Here is a 20,840-nt window from a genome sequence, read left to right as displayed (position 1 = left end):
CAGGGGTGGGGAACCTTCGGCCCTCCAGCTGTTGTTGAACTAGACATCCCAGCATGTCCTGCAACAGTTTTAGCATGGCCAAATAGCAAAATGGTAGCAAGGCATGCTGGTTTGTATAGTTCAACAACATCTGGAGGGCCAAAGGTTCCCCATCCCTGGTTTAGGGCATAGTTGAAGCTAATTCTAAATGGCACAACAATATCCAAAATATATATAAAGATATAGCCCAGTAAATCAATATGTAAAAAAAAAAATGGTTATATTGAGTTTACATAAGTTTTTTTATAATATAACTAACTTTGTATGTTGTTTTTAGGCACCTATGTGTCAATCGGTTACTTTGAATATGTATCATCTGAACAAAACAACTTTAGCAATTAACATACTTTAACATACGTAACATAGAAACATAGGGGTAAATTTACTAAGATGGGAGTTCTATTTAAGATGGGATGTTGCCAATAACAACCAATCAGATTCCAGGTATTACCTTTTAGAAGGTGCTAGGTAAATGAGAAGTAGAATCTGATTGATTGCTCTGATTTGGAGTCTTTTGAAACCGAAGCACTGGAGATGCTTGAGTCTTTCGAACAGAGGGGCTATCCAGAAGCCCTTCTAAAAAAGGACAGGAACACATTATTATCTCATAAGAAAGAGAGTAACAATGAGTTAAGGGGGGTACTCACGGAGAGATCCAAGCTTAAAATCTAAGCAATCTGACTAGATTGCTTAGATTTTAAGCACAGATTACTCGTGTGTACCCCCCTCAGCGATAGCATTGTTACTCTCTTTCTTATGAGATAATAATGTGTTCCTGTCCTTTTTTAGAAGGGCTTCTGGATAGCGCCTCTGTTAGAAAGACTCAAGCATCTCCAGTGCTTCGGTTTCAAAAGACTCCAAATCAGAGCAATTCCGTCTAAGGCGTATAAGCTGTCCTTGGGGAATGCTCTTCTTCCAGGGGGAATAATGTGCACTGGACTAGTGTAGGTATGCGTTGGTGTCGACTTCTTTGGCATAATTCATAGTATATATTTTACCACCTCTAGCTTGCAGAGACACATCCAGGAAGTTAATACAATGTGAATGATACTGGTGAGTGAAAACTAAATAATACGTGTTAAGATTAAGGGTATCAACATACAATTGTGCAGAAAGTGCATCCCCATTCCAAACGCAGCAACCTGTCTTAGAACTGACATACTAGACACACTAGAAGATATAGTGAACGATTTGCCCGATTCCTACACATTGTTTCACGATATCGTCTAGTGTGTATGCACTAAGGGTCTAATTCAGAGTTGATTGCATCAGCAAAATTGTTAGTAGTTGGGCAAAACCATGTGCGCTGCAGGAGAGGCAGATATAACATGTGCAGAGAGAGTTAAATTTGGGTGGGGTGTGTTCAAACTGAAATTTAAATTGCAGTGTAAAAATAAAGCAGCCAGTATTTACCCTGCACAGAAACAAAATAACCCACCCAAATCTAACTCTCTCTCTGCAAATGTTATATCTGCCACACCTGCAGTGCACATGGTTTTGCCCAACTAATAACAAATTTGCTGCTGCGATCAACTCTGAATTACCCCCTGTGTTGCTGACTATGCATGCTCCCGCATGTCATCAGCGACATCATCTGTTAGACATAAATGCTGGTCAATCCAGCAATATCACCATCTAGAGCCATGCTGCTGAATGCAGCATGGCCCCCACTCCCCACCTCACCGTTGTTTATCACTGCCAGCATCAGCAAGTGTATATGCACTTGTTGATGGCAGCCCCGCCACCATCTACTGATGCCGCTGATATCACTAGGTACACACATCATCTAGTGTGTACCTAGCTTTATTGTGCATGTCTGATTTATATCACATGTATAAGTAAATATTCACAAACTTAAAGACTAAACTATTTAGACTGCAGGTGGATGTTGTTTTATTGGCTCTATTTAGGGGCCGGTGTATGCCAGGCCTGATGTTGTGTTATTGGAGCATCACAGTGCTGTTAAAAATATTTTTGTGACTCCAGGACTTTAAAAATAAAATAAATTGTTATTCAATAGGCAAGGCTGAAATAACATGCAGAGAGCCTTTCCTGATGTTGGGCAGTTACAGTAAATTATGGGAACCCAATGGGTTAAATTTTGTGGTTGGCTGAGCTGGATGACAACCCCTCCTCAACCAGTTCCTGGTAAGTATCATCATGGCCAACCTTTACGTATAGCCCTGATGAGCAATTGGGTTTCCTCAAAAATATAGAAAATATTGGGTGCCATCACCAGAGGCAGAGGCAGCTGTTTCAGCTAAGTCAAATTATAGTGGCAGAACAGTATACTGTATATGTATATTTCAAAACTGTTACACAACATCTGCCTGTCCTTTGTACATTGGGGGTCATTCGAGTTGTTCGCTCGTTATTTTATTTTCGCTACGGAGCGATTAGTCACAAACTGCGCATGCGCAATGTACGCAGCGCGCCTGCGCTAAGTAAATTAGCACAAAAGTTTGGTATTTTACTCACGGCGTAACAAAGTTTTTTCATCGTTCTGCTGATCGTAGTGTGATTGACAGGAAGTGGGTGTTTCTGGGCGGAAACTGGCCATTTTCTGGGAGTGTGCGGAAAAACGCAGGCGTTTCAGAGAAAAACGCGGGAGTGGCTGGAGAAACGGGGTAGTGGCTGGGTGTACGCTGGGTGTGTTTGTGACGTCACACCAGGAACGAAAAGGACTGAGCTGGTCGCAATGGCAGAGTAAGTCTGGAGCTACTCAGAAACTGCGGGGTAATCGGTACGAGAAAATTAGCGAATCTTTCGTTCGCTATTCTGCTATGCTAAGATACACTCCCAGAGGGCGGCTGCTTAGCGTGTGCAATGCTGCTAAAAGCAGCTAGCGAGCGAACAACTCGGAATCACCCCCATTGTACCGCCAATATCAGATAGCTGTCTGTGCTTTCATCCAAAATGGTATAGATAGCAAAAATGTTAAAAAAAAGTTTATTGCAGCTTTCAAACTTGTTTTATTGGCCTTTATGATAATCATATCATTTTAGCAAGAAAAATAAAACTAAAAACACTAACCATTTCTGTAGTTGGAACAAAAGAAAATTACACTTCCATTACTAAAACATAATCAGTTTAGCCTTGGTCTTATGTGTATTTTTATATGATTATCCGCAGGATATATTAGATAAATATCTACAAGTATGTCCTTTGAAATGCCTCCTCTAATCTTGCTCTGAATACCTAACATGATTTCCTTTTTCTATTTTCCAATGAGTTTCAGCAGTTATTAAGAAATATTACTTGAGCACATTTCTGCACAACTTGTGTTGCTTGTTTGGTGTTTTGTTATGTAATTACCAACTGCACTGACAGCTGCATATCACAGAGAAAATAGAGTTTCTCTTACAGCAGAGTCTTTACCAGTTACAATGTGAAAATGAACTATAGAAGATTAATGCTGTGATGCAATACATAATCTGATATGTCCGATTCACTACTTGGTTGCTGACCTGTACGATGGGGATTTGCACTCCATTTAAAAATTGATTATACCGCCTGATGTATATTTAGATACTCTGTTAAAAAAGAGCTGGAAGCTGTCTCACACTTTAGTACCATTAATTGGTCAACCGCCGTGTGATATATATATATATATATATATATCTAGCAGGAAATAACGAGGCGGCACTCTGAGTCTTGTAAAGCAACAAAACGTATAATGGTGCAGATCAACATTTCGGGGTTTCCCCCTTCGTCAGGATTAGTGCAATGTAGCATACAGTGTGTTTAAATACAACTTACCCCCTCTACAGAGCATCCCCTCTGGCCGGTGTCGCTGGCCGCGCCGTCCCGGTCTTCAGACTGACGTTACCAGTGTCTCACAGGAAGTGACATGCCGGCGCCGGGATTCACAGGTTAAATACCCTTAGACCTGCAGGCCTAAATGACAACCTTGGTCTAATTAATTTTATTTAACATCATAGGCGGTAGGGGGTTAAAATCGTGATTTAATCTTTACACTGCCAGTCCCCCTAAGCACGTAGTAGAAATAGCATCATGTGTCCCTTGGGGTGGATAGTACAGGCAATGCATGCCCCCAGTACGTATAGGGGGCGAACTTGCCTGGAACTGTATATTTAAGTATAGAGATAAAGAAAGGGAAGAATATTGTTATTCTATTTTAACAGTCCAGGATCATGCAGTAGGGGTGAAAAATGGAGGCACCTTGGTATCAAGCAGGGGTTTAGCTTTAAGTATGTGTATTTTATTCTGAATGAAGATACAATATTTTTGCACAGATTAAGTCACTCTCAGTATTTAAGAAACACTTTTAACATTTTTGTTTTAACAGCTAATATATTGCAGCTTATATTGTGGTTTGTCACTAAGCCGTGTCTTATATGATGTTCTTCGCGGCAGTGTTTCACAATATTTTTATGTATCTATGTTTGGTTGTTAAGCTGGGTTGCTATGGACGCGCCTCCCGGCGCCGGCATGTCACTTCCTGTGAGACACTGGTGACGTCAGTCTGAAGACCGGGACGGCGCGGCCAGCAACACCGGCCAGAGGGGATGCTCTGTAGAGGGGGTAAGTTGTATTTAAACACACTGTATGTTACATTGCACTAATCCTGACGAAGGGGGAAACCCCGAAACGTTGATCTGCACCATTACACGTTTTGTTGCTTTACAAGACTCCGAGTGCCACCTCGTTATTTCCTGCTGGTTCTATGCAAAGGGTTTGTACCCCTGGAGGAAGGCACCTGAGCAAGTCAGTCCCATAGCAGGGGCAGAGCCAAGTGCCGGAGCAGAATTTGTGTGTATATATATATATATATATATATATATATATATATATATATATAAAAATATAAATGACTTTACTGGCTGCCGGCGCCATACGGACGCCTGGGACAGGTTAATCCTTGGGAACACTGATGATGTCATGTAACCCTCCTCCCGGCTGCGTTCCTAACACAATGTGATGTGATGAAACCCTGCACACCTGCGCTCTCTCTCCTCATGTGCCAGCCAATACTACAGCGGTACTGTCACTTCAATCAGTGACTAATGTAAGTACTGTAAACTGCTGCAGCTGAACCTGCTTTTCAGGGGAAAGAGAGGGGGCCAGTCAGGAGGAATATACTGAGGCACAGAGTGAAGGGTGGGATGCTGAGAGGCACAGAATGAAGGGGGAGAGGCATAAAGGTGGGAGGCTGAGAGACACGGAGTGAAGGGGGGAGGCTGAGAGACACGGAGGGAAGGGGGGAGGCTGAGAGGCACAGAATGAAGGACATGTTGGTATGCATAATTTAATCTACATCCCCCACCTTCCATCAGGGCCCCCTGTTTTAAGTTCCCCGGGCAACCCCAAGACTTAATCTGTCCCTGCCCATGATCCATAGGATTGCATGGTTCTCATGCTCCAGTGGCTCAGTCACACAATGGGGAGAATAATCGCACCTGCAAAGTATATGCAGACAGCAAACTGAATGAGGGGAGCACATATGTACCTATCATTTAATAATATGTACTTGATAAATGCTTCCTCAAATCTGTTAGGTTGCTTTGGGAAATATCACCACTGGCCTTCTTCTCTACTATTCACTGCTTGATACATCAACCCCTGTGTGTGCTACATACTACTATTGCACTGTCTGCCTGCATTATTATTTGACATTGTATCTTGAACATTTCTTATCCTCACTACAGCACGCTGACTGCAGCAAAGCACAACTGTTTTATGTATGTGTCCAAAGTGCCATTACTTTTCTACTGTAGATATAGAAATATGCAGGTAATACAGTATTGTGACTTCAACCAGTGTGTTAGACGCTCTGACTGGGACAAATGGCTTTGTTTCTGTACTTGCCATTAGATCCAGTGCTTACTGAGGTACAGAAATACAAAGGCAGTTCATTGTGATATTAACAGGTATATTTCTTAAAACACTACAAGGGGGAAATAGGCACTTTTTTGGCAGCATCTGCAGAAAAGTAAATTCTCGCACCCTGCCAAGAAAAGCTTACACGAACGCCTCAGCCAGCAAGAAATGGAAATACGGCAGAGATAAATGGCTGTGTGCTCACAACACTTCACCTCCCTGGTAATGAATGTAATACTGAAAATTTAGCAGCTTGTTTCTAAGACTCCCTCCCAGACAGGCTCATTGTAATCAGTGGGCAAAAACAACAGTGGCCAAGGACCCAGTTACCTAATGCAGGGACGTATTAACAGATGACCAGTGCAGTAGAGAGCCTGGTTTGTTCCAGGTACTGTTCAGGGGGTGTGGCCTAATTTTAGGAGGCGTGGCCTTGTACCTTAGGAAAAAAATACAGTAAAAACTGTGTTTCAAGTGCCTTTCCTGGCCACTCTGCAGCCCAGCACATACTCCGAGAACATGGTGATTTGTGCAGCGAAGTTTCTGACCAACCTGCGACTCTGTTGAGGTATTGAAAATGGATGAAGGGTGTGCGGAGTAGGCCCACACACCATGCTCCCATTAAAGATATACCACTGGCCTAATACCCACATGTGTATGTGATCCACTGATGCCTAATTTGGGACAATTAATTGTGCAACTTGGAGTTTGGCAGTGATAAGTGTGTGCTTGTGTGTGTAACACATCTTTTTTATATTTACCTCACTACAGCTTCAAGGAATACTCTGTATAGGTACAACGAAATAGGGATGACAAGTTGTAGTGGAATCTCATGAAAATCATACTCCAAGGGCTAAATGGCATAGGGTTAAAGTTTGCAAAATGTGAGAGTTTAGTGCTAATCTCATACATTTTGTAAACCCGACCAATGTAAAAGGATGTTGGAACATGAAAACTTGCATATTTCTCGCAATCCCGCAAATGAAATCCAGATGTTTGCCATAGGAAGACATCAAACTAGGCCAAAGTAATAGCATGCACCCAAAACCTGACCAAAAACTTGCCTATAAATAGACCAGCCTTTTAAAGGTGAGTTGGACAGAAGTATGCACAGATCACTGAGATCCGTGCATGCTTCCATCTGTAACAGTTAATAAAAAGTTACAAATTAAATGAAAAATGACATGGGGTTCCCTCAGAAGCATAACTATCCCCAGGCTCTTTAAGCCAGTCCTGGTTGAAATAACACAGGCTATCCTCGACAGCCCTGGGTGGTGGCTGATGAGTTGAAAGCATTAAAGTGTAAAAAGTAAGAAATATTGGGGGTCATTCCGAGTTGTTCGCTCGCTAGCAGTTTTTAGCAGCCGTGCAAACGCTATGCCGCCTCCAGACAGAAAATAAGGTTTGTTGGCGCTGGACAGATCCGTGTGAATGACAATTGGAATCAGCAGCCACCTGGTGAGGAGGTAGCCAGCCTCATCAGCAATAAGACAATTAAAAACAAACACCAGGCTGGCGCTTAACTCCAATAATGCTACCAAGTATATTAAAAACAATTTATTTAGCTAGCATCAGAGAAAACAAAAAATACACATAAATTAAAAAATACTAATAATAGACCACAATATTAGGTACCACATAAAACTTGGGTATATTGCACCTCAGATATTAGCATAATACATGCCTAAATAAAAACATATAAGAGAGGGTCACTGGATTTTACAAGGAGAGACTTTCAATAGAATATGATTAGACTCTAATAGTTGTTCCGTATCTCACAGTTCAAATAAGGATATGTCCTCCGGCTGATGTATTCAGCATCTGTGACCATAAATTGATGTAAACTTTTCCATGGACTGGATAGATATTTATAATGAAAGACCGTACGGTTTCTATTACTCACTGAGTCACTGTAATTGCTTTCCTGCGCAAGGTGAATTGTAGGAAGCCGCTCTCTATCACCCTTTGCACGGGTGAGACATCTGTCGGCGGCACGCTCAAGTGAAAGCTGTTCCCTTCAGTGCGGCGCAGTATTAGTGTACTGGGCCGCCGTGCATCATCCCCGGCTTGGAAAGATCTATGCTCAGCAGAGCAGGATATGTGGTATTACCAATACAAGAAGGAATGAAAAGTCCAGTCTCATCACAGGTGGGCTGATTACTGGCAACTGGTTACAGACAGCCAATTTGAATATAAGCTGGTGTATTTCTCCTGTGAGCACTTGGTAGTCTCAGTGACCCTTCCTCTCTGTACCCTCAACGCGTTTCTCCGCAGCCCAGGCGGCTTCTTCAAGAGGCAAAGCACTGTATGCCGCCTCCCACTGGGAGTGTGTTTTAGCCTAATCAGAAGTGCGAATGAAAGGATCGCAGAGCGGTTACAAAAAAAAATTGTGCAGTTTCAGAGTATCTCCAGACCTACTCCTAGTTTGCGATCACTTCAGACTGTTCAGTTCCGGATTTGATGTCACAAACACGCCCTGCGTTTGGCCAGCCACGCCTGCATTTTTCCTGCCACGCCTACGTTTTTTCTAACACTCCCTGAAAATGGTCAGTTGACACCCAGAAACGCCCACTTCATGTCAATCACTCTGCGGCCAGCAGTGCGACTGAAAAGCATTGCTACACCTTGTGTAAACCTACATCGTCCGTTGTGAAAGTACGTTGCGCATGCGCATTGCACCACATACGCATGCGCAAAAGTGCCGTTTTTTTGCATCATCGCTGCGCAGCGAACAATTTCTGCTAGCAATCAACTCAGAATGACCCCCATTGTCTTTTAAAGGTGCAACTACAGGTCCCATCAAGCCTACCCCACATGCTGGTACTTGTAGAGCCACAGGTACCAGCATGCGGGGCATTAAGGTCCCCCTGGTACCTGTATTCCCTCTGTAAAAGAAATGTAAAAAAAAAGATAATACACACAAACCATAAAACGTAAAAGTTTATTAAACTCTCTTGCATATACTTACCTACATACCCTGTTGCTCATATACATACACTCACACATACCTACCTACATACCCTGTAGCCATTCACTTCCTCTTGTTCATTAGAATTTACTGTAACTTGTTAAAAAATAAATACTCATCTATTACAGTTTAAATTGGTCCTCTTTGTTCCAAAGTAGGCATCAAAGTAGTTAAAAATAAATAAATCACGTGAACCAAGCTGGGTGACTGCTGTCACTAGGAGTCCTGCCAGCCAATAAGCTTGGGCCTCCTGAGGAGTTCCTCATTGATTGGCTTAGTGTGGCTGGACTGTTAGTGAAATTTTCCCCCACACAGATCAATGGTAGAAAAATCCCATTGCTCTCTATGGTGGAAACTGTGGCATTCTGTAGCTAACTGCAAGCTTAATTGAGATAACCCACAAGGTTCATACAGGTCAACATTGTGGATTACCTCAAGTAAGCTTGTGGTGTAAAATTAACTGGTGGGCATTATAATGTTACATAATATGAGCTGGAGCACTGTAATGTGGCACAATATGAAGTTGAGGCACCGCACTATAGTGTGGCATAATATAAACTGGGGACACTATAATGTGACATAATATGAACTGGGGAACTGTATGTCATAATGTGAACTGTGTTGCCTAATGTGTACTGACTGCCCTACAGTGTGACATAATGTGAACTAGGGCAGTGGCGGAACAAGCAAGCGGTGGGCCCAGGTGCGACAAAATGCTTTGGGGCCCCCCCCCCCCATCCAAGTCCACCCCAGGGGCAGTGCGCGCCGTAGGCGCGCGCAAAAATAGATAGTGGCGTGGCTTCGTGGGGAAGGAGTGTGGCCACAAAATAATACCAACACAGTAGTCTCCATTATTCAAATTACGCCGCACAGTAGCACCACTACACCAGGTAGAGACCCTTTTACACCTTACAGCGAACAGATTCCTCTTTTTACACATTACAGCAGACAGCGTGCCCTTTTTACACATAACGGCAGACAGCGTACCCTTTTTACACATAACGGCAGACCGCGTGCCCTTGTTACACATTACGGCAGACAGCGTGCCCTTTTTACACATTACGGCAGACAGCGTGCCCTTGTTACACATTACGGCAGACAGCGTGCCCATTTTTACACATTACGGCAGGCAGATTCCTCCTTTTTACACATAGCAGCAGGCAGATTCCCCATTTTTACACATAGCGTCAGGCAGTCCCCCTTTTTTACACATTACAGCAGGCAGATTCCCCATTTTTACACATAGCGTCGGGCAGATTACCCTTTTTACACATAACGGCAGACCGCGTGCCCTTGTTACACATTACGGCAGACAGCGTGCCCTTTTTACACATTACGGCAGACAGCGTGCCCTTGTTACACATTACGGCAGACAGCGTCCCCATATTTACACATTACGGCAGGCAGATTCCTCCTTTTTACACATAGCAGCAGGCAGATTCCCCATTTTTACACATAGCGTCAGGCAGTCCCCCTTTTTTACACATTACGGCAGGCAGATTCCCCTTTTTACACATAGCGGCAGGCAGTCCCCCATTTTTACACATTGCGTCGGGCAGATTACCCCTTTTTACACATAGCGGCAGGCAGTCCCCCATTTTTGCACATTGCGGCAGGCTGATTCCCCCTTTTTACACATGGTGGCAGGCAGTCCCCCCTTTTTACACATTGCGGCAGGCAGTCCCCCCTTTTTACACATTGCGGCAGGCAGTCCCCCCTTTTTACACATTGCGGCAGGCAGTCCCCCCTTTTTACACATTGCGGCAGGCAGTCCCCCCTTTTTACACATTGCGGCAGGCAGTCCCCCCATTTTACACATTGCGGCAGGTAGTCCCCCCTTTTTACACATTGCGGCAGGTAGTCCCCCCTTTTTACACATTGCGGCAGGCAGCCAGGCACAAGCAAGAAAGAAGGAAAGAAAAAGAAAGAGAAAGAAAGAAAGAAGAATTATACTTACCCTCTCCGCCTCAGGCTCCTCGGTGCAGCGTCAGAGACGATTCCCGGGCAGCAGAGGAGGTGGTGGACGGAGGTGAAGGAGGGAGCCGCAGCAGCGCTTTGTTACTGGTGGAGGCGCTGCTGCTGCTGCCCCTCTGCTTCCCTATAGGCTGTTCTCGGAAGACAGCCTATAGGGAAGCAGAGGGGCAGCAGCAGCAGCGCCTCCACCAGTAACAAAGCGCTGCTGCGGCTCCCTTCTCCGCCTCCCTCCTCCTCCTTCCCCGTCCTACATCCGTGCCGCTGCTCCTCTCCTCTCATCTGCGGGCGGCTGTGCGCTGCGGGCAGCGGTTGCCCGCAGCGCACAGCGGCATGTAATGAGTCAGTTTGACTCATTACATGCTTGGGCCCCTGGACAGAGGCGGGCCCCAGTGCAGTGCACTGCTTGCACTGCCGGTAGTTCCGCCTCTGAACTAGGGCACCACTATGGTTCATAAAATAAACTAAGGTCTTACTATGGGGCATAACAATAACAACTGCTAAGGAGAGCTGTCTAGAAGCATTGGGGAGGAGACAAGGGCATTTCTAGAGAGAAGGAGGCCTGTGTGCAGGATCCATTTGGGCCCCCTTATCTCTTGCTGGCAGTGTTGTATTTCTGGGCACCAGGGGACCTGAGCGCTGTCCCGGCGCCTAGAACACATGCACAGATCGCGTGGAAAATGGTGCTGTGCCATTTTCCCAGTGATTTCTGCAGTGCTGTTGCATTGTGAGTATTAAAAATAATGGGTGCAAGGTGAGCAGTGTCTGCCCGCCTGGCCCCCGGGGCCTGTGTGCACCACACACATTGCACCCATTATAAATACATCAGTGTGTGGGGACCCCATCAAAATGTTTTTATTTTTATTTTTTACTTTTATTAACTTTTTTTTACTTTTTTCACAACTGACACTATGGATTCACACTGCTCATATATGAATGCAGTGGGATTTGGCCTGCGGAGTCAGTGCTGCACCGCATGTAATTATTCTGTGTGACAGAATAATTTGACTAAGGGGACTGGACACAGCCACTTGTGGATTGACACAGGGACAAGGAGTGGATGGACACAGCACAGCCACTTGTGAATGGACATGGCACAGCTACTTGATAGACACAGCACAGCCACTTATGGATAGACACAGTACAGCCACTTGATGGACACAGCACAGCCACTTGTGCATGGATACAGCACAGCCACTTGGTGGACACAGCAAAGCCACTTGGTGGACACAGCACAGCCACTTGTGGATGAACACAGCAAAGCCACTTGTGGATGGACACAGCAAAACCACTTGTGGATGGATACAGCCACTTGATGGACACAGCACAGCCACTTGATGAACACAGAAGAGCCATTTGTGGATGAACACAGCCACTTGATGAACACAGCACAGCCACTTTTGCATGGACACAGCACAGCCACTTGATGGACACAGCAAAGCCACTCATGCATGGACACAGCAAAGTCACTTGGAGGACAAGGCAAAGACACTTGGAGATGGACACAGCCACTTGTGGATGGACACAGCACAGCCACTTGATGAACACAGCACAGCTACTTGATGAACACAGAAGAGCCACTTGTGGAGGACACAGCACAGCTACTTGATGAACACAGCACAGCTACTTGTGGCTGGACAGAGCAGAGACACTTGTGGATGGACACAGCACAGCCACTTGATGGACATAGCAAGGCCACTTGTGCATGAACACAGCACAGCCACTTGATGGACACCGCAAAGTCACTTGGTGGACACAACATAGCCATTTGTGGATGGACACAACAGAGTCACTTGTGTATGGACACAGCACAGCCACTTGATAGACACAGCACAGCTACTTGATGGACACAGCACAACCACTTGTGGATAGACACAGCAGAGCACAGCACACAGCAGCGTGACTGGAGTCAAAAGGCACTCAAATCACAGCAAGAGGGCCTTTTATAGAATCTTGTAATTTCTAAATGTGTCCTACTTATTAAAATGCAACATTTCCAGATTGTATAATAAAATAAAAATGAAAGTAAAATAATGATCTTATAATGATTACTGTATATACTGTATATTTGAAAGTCAATTTCTTTCAATAATATTAACACCATTCCATCTCTGTTTCACACATTTTAATCAGGGATAAAATGTATGACCAGTACACGTTTGAAAATAACTGTACTACCCCAAAAAATACATTGTATTTTGCACCACATTTGTCATTCACAAACCGGCATAATACAACTTTTTAGGCCTATGTTGTTTGGCAGAATAGCACAGAAAAATACCCCAAAAGAGGTACTGTACAGTAAGACCTTTTTTTAACAGAAAAGAAAGATACAATACATTTGTAACGTATTGTTTGAGATCTTATGTTTATACTTATGGATGTTAGTAAAGTGATATGTTACTTACTGTACAGCACTGGGCATCAATCTCTGTGTCAGGGATAACAATACTGATATATTTTTTTTTTAGCAATGTCATCATACATCCAGAATCTCACAGCAATGCTTCCCACTAGATGGTGTATGCTATGTCACTTGAAAAATGACACTCATTGTGCAGGAGACAGTGCTATTTAGCAATGACAAACAGTGAGGTAAAACTATTACTAGTCCTCGAAACTCTATTTTGGGGACAGGGAATGTTAAGAGACACAACTGGGCGATGAGATTAGAACACTGTATATCTTTAAAATAGGAACATGCTGATGTAATAGTTAAAGCATCCTTTAAACAAGAAAGATGGGTAAACCTCTGGAAGCAGCTATTCTTTGCAATTTTACAAAACCATTTTGTTCTCCCTATTACTGTCAGACATAGGAGTGTTTCCTGCAATAAGAATTTATGTGTCTCTAGGGATAGAATCTGCTTCTACAAAAATCTAGGGTTTATAACATACTATAGGTGCTGGCTTGCTATAACCCTAGTAGTAATCTACTTTGCTTTGACCCGTTTATTGCAAGTTAATTACTTACAGCCAAAGAGCCTGACATGGATGGGAGTTCAATGTGGAATGCAAGCAGCACTGAATTTCCATCTGATTTCTAGAAGGAACATGCAGATGATATCTCAGTAGAAGAGACGCCTCCTGCATGTAACTGCGATCCCAGTACTGCAACTGATGCAAACTGGGATCCAAAATCGCGACCATCGGTCACGATGTTCCATGAAGTCGGTCAGCTGAGTAAGCCTCAGCTTGCGCAGCTGGCCAATGGAAGGGTGGGCTGCAAGGCCAGGAAGTCTGCATGCTGCAATGTAGACCCTTGGCTCTCCCCTCCCAAAATACGCTGGTGATACGCTCTCATTTCTAGGAAACAGGCATCCCTCTGCCTCAGCCCCTCAGCACCTCTGCCTGTCAATCAGGCAGCGGCTGAGAGGAACTATGGATGACATCGCAAAGCCCATTCTGCACATGCACAGAACGGACCATGCGCAGTTGCAGATTCCTGAGGAGTGCTGCACCACACCAGTGAATAAGTCTGAATCTGGACCAAAATCGGCTTTGAAACCTTACCAAAAACACCTTAAATATAATAAACTGTTAATCTTAAGAACTTAGTACTACAACAAAAAGCACAGACAACAGTAATAGGCATTAAATAGGTCATCAATTTTATTGATCATATTTGCAAAAAAATATTTGGAGGCAAGGGAAAATGGGGCAGGACGTTCAATATGCTAACTAGATGAAATTAAAGATTCTGCCTTAAAACATCAAAGAGGGGTGTAATCAACCATCTCCTCCAAAAAGGTGCACAGCTAAATGGCAAGCCCTCCTCCATATCTATGCCTATATAGTGAGACACATCTGGTAAGACGGAGACACTGGCCTCTAGACTAGAGGCTAACAGACAACAGCACCACTGGGCATGTACTGTACCTGCTGTGCACCAAATAGATTCTACCAGTTCACTCAACAACGAACTGCCACCCTGCTACCAAAATGACCTCAAATCTAAAACAAAATCAAAAGAAGGAAGGTGCACAACCCTAGAAGCTTAAGAACAAAAATGTATAAAAAAAATATGTGATATATGATACATTCCTTTTTCAGAGAAAATTGATTTGGCGTCTATCCTTTATGTTTTCATCCCATGTTTGATTCCAGGTTGAAATGGCGTAATGTGTGTAAAACAAAGAAATACAAACAAATGTGTAATACAGTTTTAAATTACAATATTGCAGTCCATTAAATGTTTTTCTTTCTTTTGTGGTTGTAGATATAGCAAGTAGATAATATTTTGTGTGATAGGAGTGCACCAGAACTCAAATATTTAGGGGTATATTCAATAAGAGTCGGATCCATTCTGACATGCATTTGTTGGAATGGATCCGACAACCCCTGTTCAATAGAATGGCCAAATCCGACTGTTGGATTTGAGCCTAATCCGACTGTCGGATTTGGCCGATGTCCATGCGTCTGTCAGCAGCTCCCCGTGTGTAAAAACACAGGGAGCTGCTGGAGCCGCACATCACGGCCGCCCAGCGCCACACTGCAGGGAGAGAGGTGCCTGGCCAGGGGACGTCCTTCAAGGAACCTCTCATCCCCACTCCCCTCAGCCGCCGCACTGCTCCCTGTAGCCACTGCCCGCTCCTCCGAAGCTGCCGCATCACTCCCCGTCTCACCTCAATCCATCATTTTCTAAAGTCGGATTGAGATTGTTGGAAAGGGGGCCAAAACCTGTCGGATTTGGCCCTGTTTCCAACAGAAGCATGCGAATCGGCAGCTATTACGCCGGTCCCCATGTTATCCGACAAGTCTGGAATTCCCCACTTGTTGGAAAAAAACTGCACTTTTTGAAATCTGTCAGAAGCTGCCGTCTTTCCGATAAGAAGGCAGCTTCTGACAGCTATTGAATACACGTTGTAACGTGTAAAACAATGTTTCTTTATAATCAAACTGTGTTCAAATAGTGATCATAAATTGGTGTTTGTTGGTTGTATGCTTTAATGAGAGCGTACCCCACTCACCATGGTTGTTGGATGAACAAAGCCCATAAAGGTATCTTTAGCTTCTATGATGAAAAGTCAGAGGCCCTCATTCCGAGTTGATCGCTAGCTGTTTTCGGTCGCAGCGCAGCGATTAGTTCAAAATTCGTCATTTCGGCGCATGCGTATGGGCCACAGTACGCACACGTGAAGTACTTTCACACAAAACTATGCAGTTTTACACAAGGTCGAACGACGCTTTTCTGTCACTGTGTTGATCTGTGAGTGATTGACAGGAAGTGGGTGTTTCTGGGTGGTAACTGGCCGTTTTCCGGGAGTGTGCTAAAAAACACAGGCGTGTCAGGGTAAAACGCAGGAGTGCCTGGGGAAACAGGGGAGTGGCTGGCCGAACGCAGGGCGTGTTTGTGACGTCAAAGCAGGAACTAAACTGACTGAGGTGATCGCAAGGTAGGAGTAGGTCTGGAGCTACTCAGAAATTGCAAGAAAAGATTTTCAAGCAGTTCTGCTAACCTTTTGTTCGCACTTCTGCTAAGCTAAGATACACTCCCAGAGGGCGGCGGCCTAGCATGTGCATTGCTGCTAAAAGCAGCTAGCGAGCGATCAACTCGGAATGAGGGCCAGAAAGCGTACCCCACTCACAATGATGTGGATGAAGCAAAGCAGGTAAAGGTATCTTTGGTTCTGAATTTTTCAGCTGACCCTCTCAAAGGAGCGATATTTAGAGGAATCCTCCAGCACGTGGATATCATGAGCATGTAAAAATAGAAAGTAACAACAATGTGTAGGACTGTGCATCCACAGCCAGCACATAAGGGTTAAAAAAATGGATGACATTAGAGGCGCACCCCGACTTACAATCCAAAATATAAGGTTAGATATATCAAGGTTTTTTTTGTGACTATTTATAAGGTATCAATCCCACTTTATACTTGAGCTTGGGTTTTGTTACCCCACTCACTATCAACAATCAGCGTACCCCACTCACTATCAATATGGCAGGTTACAGGCACATCAAGGTATCTTTTGTATATTAATTGGTTAAAAAAGGTTCAGCAAGAATACTCCACTCACAATATTGTAAATACTGTAGAGGATTTCAAAGCATATCAAGGTATCTTTCACTTTAAATCTCCAATGGATGATTCCACACTGATTTCATTCCACCCAATTTTAATATATATAGGCAGAAGGAGAAAAGGGGGTGGTATAAAATCCACAAAAAAAGTGTAAAGTTAAAAAAAAGTTTTTATTTAACATAACGCCCAAAACGGAAGGGGCAACATCCATTACAAAAAATGTAAAAACATAGTATCACTATGGAACACTATCTAAGGCAGAGCCAGTGTAGCAAGAGTCCCCTATTCCCCCTTTTTGTAATTGTAGACCTCAAATCTAAACCAATAAACTGTCAAGAAGATGAAAGAAAGCCCCACAAAAAGAGAGATACCATCAGCAGTCAAGTGGACTCCATTCAACTTTTTCATACTTTACCATCCATGTGGACTACGATTGGGAATAGTAACCTGTGCAGAGTGCAGCATGGTGCTCTAATTGGGGTTCCCGGTTCTTTTTTTGGAGAAGACACCAATTTTTATTAAAAAAACTCATGTCAACCTTTTCCTCTGTTGACCTTTTCTGTATTGACATTTTTACCATGTCGACCTTTTGGAGTCAACCTATACACTGTTGTCCTTTTTTAGGTCGAGCTGTTGATCCATAACCTCTTATAGTGTGTATCCAGCTTTATGTGTACTACAGTAGCTATGCTGACTAAATAAAATAATGAGGAGATAAAGTAGCCACATACCAAGCAGGACACATCAGTACAAAGTACTACATGGAAAACTAACAGTTTTTGTTTCAACACAGCTAAATATCAGATATTATGGAGGCGTGATTTGATTGCTACAAGTTTGCAACTAACCAACTAATCTGTTGCAAAGTATTGTGGAGCATGCCACTCAATATACTGTAAATTGATTGGGTTTTGGAGACAGCTTTTGTTTGTTGCATAGAATTGCACTAACAAGATTCTAAGTGCAAGATTAGTGAATATGAAATCTTCGTTTATAGTTGTACTAATCTTATTGGAGGATTATTGACTTTTAACAAGGGGAGATGTTATTCATTACATTATTGTGGTGATGATATTGATTAAACAGTGTATTTTGTATTATATGTTTTATGTATGTTAATGAACATTACTAAAAAAAAATTTTTACAAACAGCTCTTCAAAAACTTTTTATTTTTCTTGTACCAGGTTTGGGGGATTTATTTCAGTAAAGTCCCTCTTGGAGCTGCAGTTTGCCAAAGGTTTGATAATTATCACTCTAATTAATGCCTGATTACATATTTACTGTACATTATTGTGGTACCAAGGAACAAATCTCACTTTTTAATGGCCCCTACTATTTTCTTACTAAATGCTTTCTATTTATTTCCGTTTACTTGCTACATATACATGTGCTGGCAGTCAGAAAGCTTTCTCATATATGATGGGCTATTCATAAACAGGAGTAAAATTGCCTCAAACATGGAAGCTTTGAGATAATGACAGTTCTTTACATAGGGTCTGACTTTTTAGGTGGACTGAGGTCCTATCACTGAAGCTTACATGGAAGCAACAGCAATAGCTCTAATATGGTAATGTAGCGTAAGGTGTGATAGCTATTGCATGCAATACTGATCCCAGCTGCATCAAAGGACGCAACATCGGAACACCTGTGATCCTATCGCCCATCGCATCTACTATGAAGATTCTTGGAAATCTATGTCCTCAGACGCAGCTCCTAGTCTAGTCCCTCCCTAAGAACGGCGGCAACACAACTCAATTTTGGAAAACGGAGGTCGTCACTGCCCCATCCGTGCCCTCAAATGGCATCAGACTATCAATCACTGGCAGTCTGATGCCGTAGTGCTACCAAAGTCGCAGATCCATACTGCACATGTGTAGTATAGGTAAGGCACATGCACAAAGCACTAAACATCAGTAATTTGCGGCATGCACTGCTTCTAAAATGGGCTAATTCAATTAGCTGGGAAAGGGGTGAGAGGTGATGACACCTTCTCTTGCACCGATCTCGCTGATATTTGTACAGAGTTGTTGGACTGTGTACAAAAATCAGCGAATCCGTAGCCTTGTAAGTGTGGCACATACATTCGCTGCAATTACTTGCACTGACTCGCTGGGGGAGAGCTAATTTAAATGATCCCTAACAGGAAAGAAATATGCTCATGCTCGACTTTACCCATATTGTACATGGTACCAGCTGTGTGGCAGTAGTAATGCTATATATATATATATATATATATATATACACACACACACACACACACACACACACACACACACAAAACAGAAATATTTTTGCTATCTGTGCTAACAATAATATACTACAAATCTGTATGTATCTAGCAAATAAACACATGGGGATTTTGTTCATATTTTGATCAGTATGTTATTATAATTAGTACCAATAGCAAAGGTCTTTGAACGGGAAATGCACATCTTCAGACAAAAGAACCATAGTTCTACAGATACCCAATAATTACATTATATGTCACAGAAACAATCCAAAATATAAATATCTACAATTAGTGGGTACATAGGTGTAAGTCAGAAACCAAAAGTCAAAGGTGTGTGTGGTTGGGGAGGGGTGGGGGGTAGGGGGTAGGGGGGAGACACACTATGGTATGTTAGCCAGGGGAAACCAGGTGACCGAGAAGGAAAATGATTCATTGTCTACTAACTGGGTAGAAAATACATTTGATAGGTATCCCATATTGCAGTAGTTATAGCAGCCATAGAGGGAAGAGATTGAGACTTCCACTGTAGAGCAGTCTTGCACTTCATCGCATTTACAATGTGCCAAATAAGCTTTTGAATGGGTCTGGTTATTCCTGGGATATGCCAGGGCAACAGAAAAAAGGATGGGGTTGTCGGTACGCTAAAGCCTATGATTTGAGAGATAAGCTCCCGGGTAACCGTCCAAATCGGGACTAGCCTAGGATATGCCCAGAAAATATGGAGCAAGATGCCTTCCTGTCCACATCCTCTCCAGCACAGATCTGAACTTCTGAAGTGGAGGAAAAGATTCTTATCAGGCGTGCCGGGACCATATACCAGCGGACATAACTTTTCAGGATGTTTTCAGGATGTCTAACAGGCAAAGCAGACTTTTAATAAATAAGCGGATAGTTCAACCCCCCCCCCCCCCCGGCCCCCCCATCATCTCATACTCCTGCTCAGCCTTTCCTACTGGCATGGAAAGCAGAGCATAGGGTAGGCTTCTGTGATCAGCTATGTGTGTCTGAAAGACCAAAGGCTGATCACAGACAAAAAAAAACCTCCCAGGCAGTGGAAGCTGCAGCCCCTGGTCTGCAGGGTGGACTGCCTAGTCCGGATGGGGGAGGGGGGTATGTAAAGACTCCTGTAATACGAGGCTGGGGTGGGCTTAGAAGGAGAGTGAATTCTAATGCTTGCTGACTGAGTCCCAGGTTCTGCACAACGTCTGTTATTAACAGCACCGCTGACGATCCCGGTTACACAGCCAGCACATATTATGTGCTTATCAGCCACACATGCAGCCATCGCTGCTCCTAGGGATCGCTGATCGTGAGCGATCCAAAAATCTGATTGCTATGCTCTGTAACCCCAGCTATCTGATCTGTAAAGTGAACTGATAAGTCCTGTCCAGCATCTCAGTTTTCTGCACAGATCAGATGATTGGGATCATAGAGCAGGAGCATGGGATCAGATGACAGGATCACCGAACAGCTCACCTATCAGCGGTTCCTGGCAACAGGCTAGTAAATTAACAGAGCATGGAGCACGCATACATTTGTAGGCGGCGGTGCATGCACAGACACAGTTTCAGGGTATTTTTTGCAAAAATGACCCTGAGAAGCGCAGGGAAGAGGATTCATGTGGACAGAGCTTTCTCACAAGCTCTGTCCCTGCATGCAATATTTGATACATCTCTGCAATGTATTCAAATAAGACTTTGTGAATTTGGACGATTTTATCACATCCCATCCACATCTGAGAAGCGGATTATGCTTTATAGTTTGAAAAG

This window comes from Pseudophryne corroboree, chromosome 11 (genome assembly GCF_028390025.1).
Source record: "Pseudophryne corroboree isolate aPseCor3 chromosome 11, aPseCor3.hap2, whole genome shotgun sequence".
NCBI lineage: Eukaryota > Metazoa > Chordata > Amphibia > Anura > Myobatrachidae > Pseudophryne > Pseudophryne corroboree.
This window is presented reverse-complemented; position numbering follows the sequence as displayed.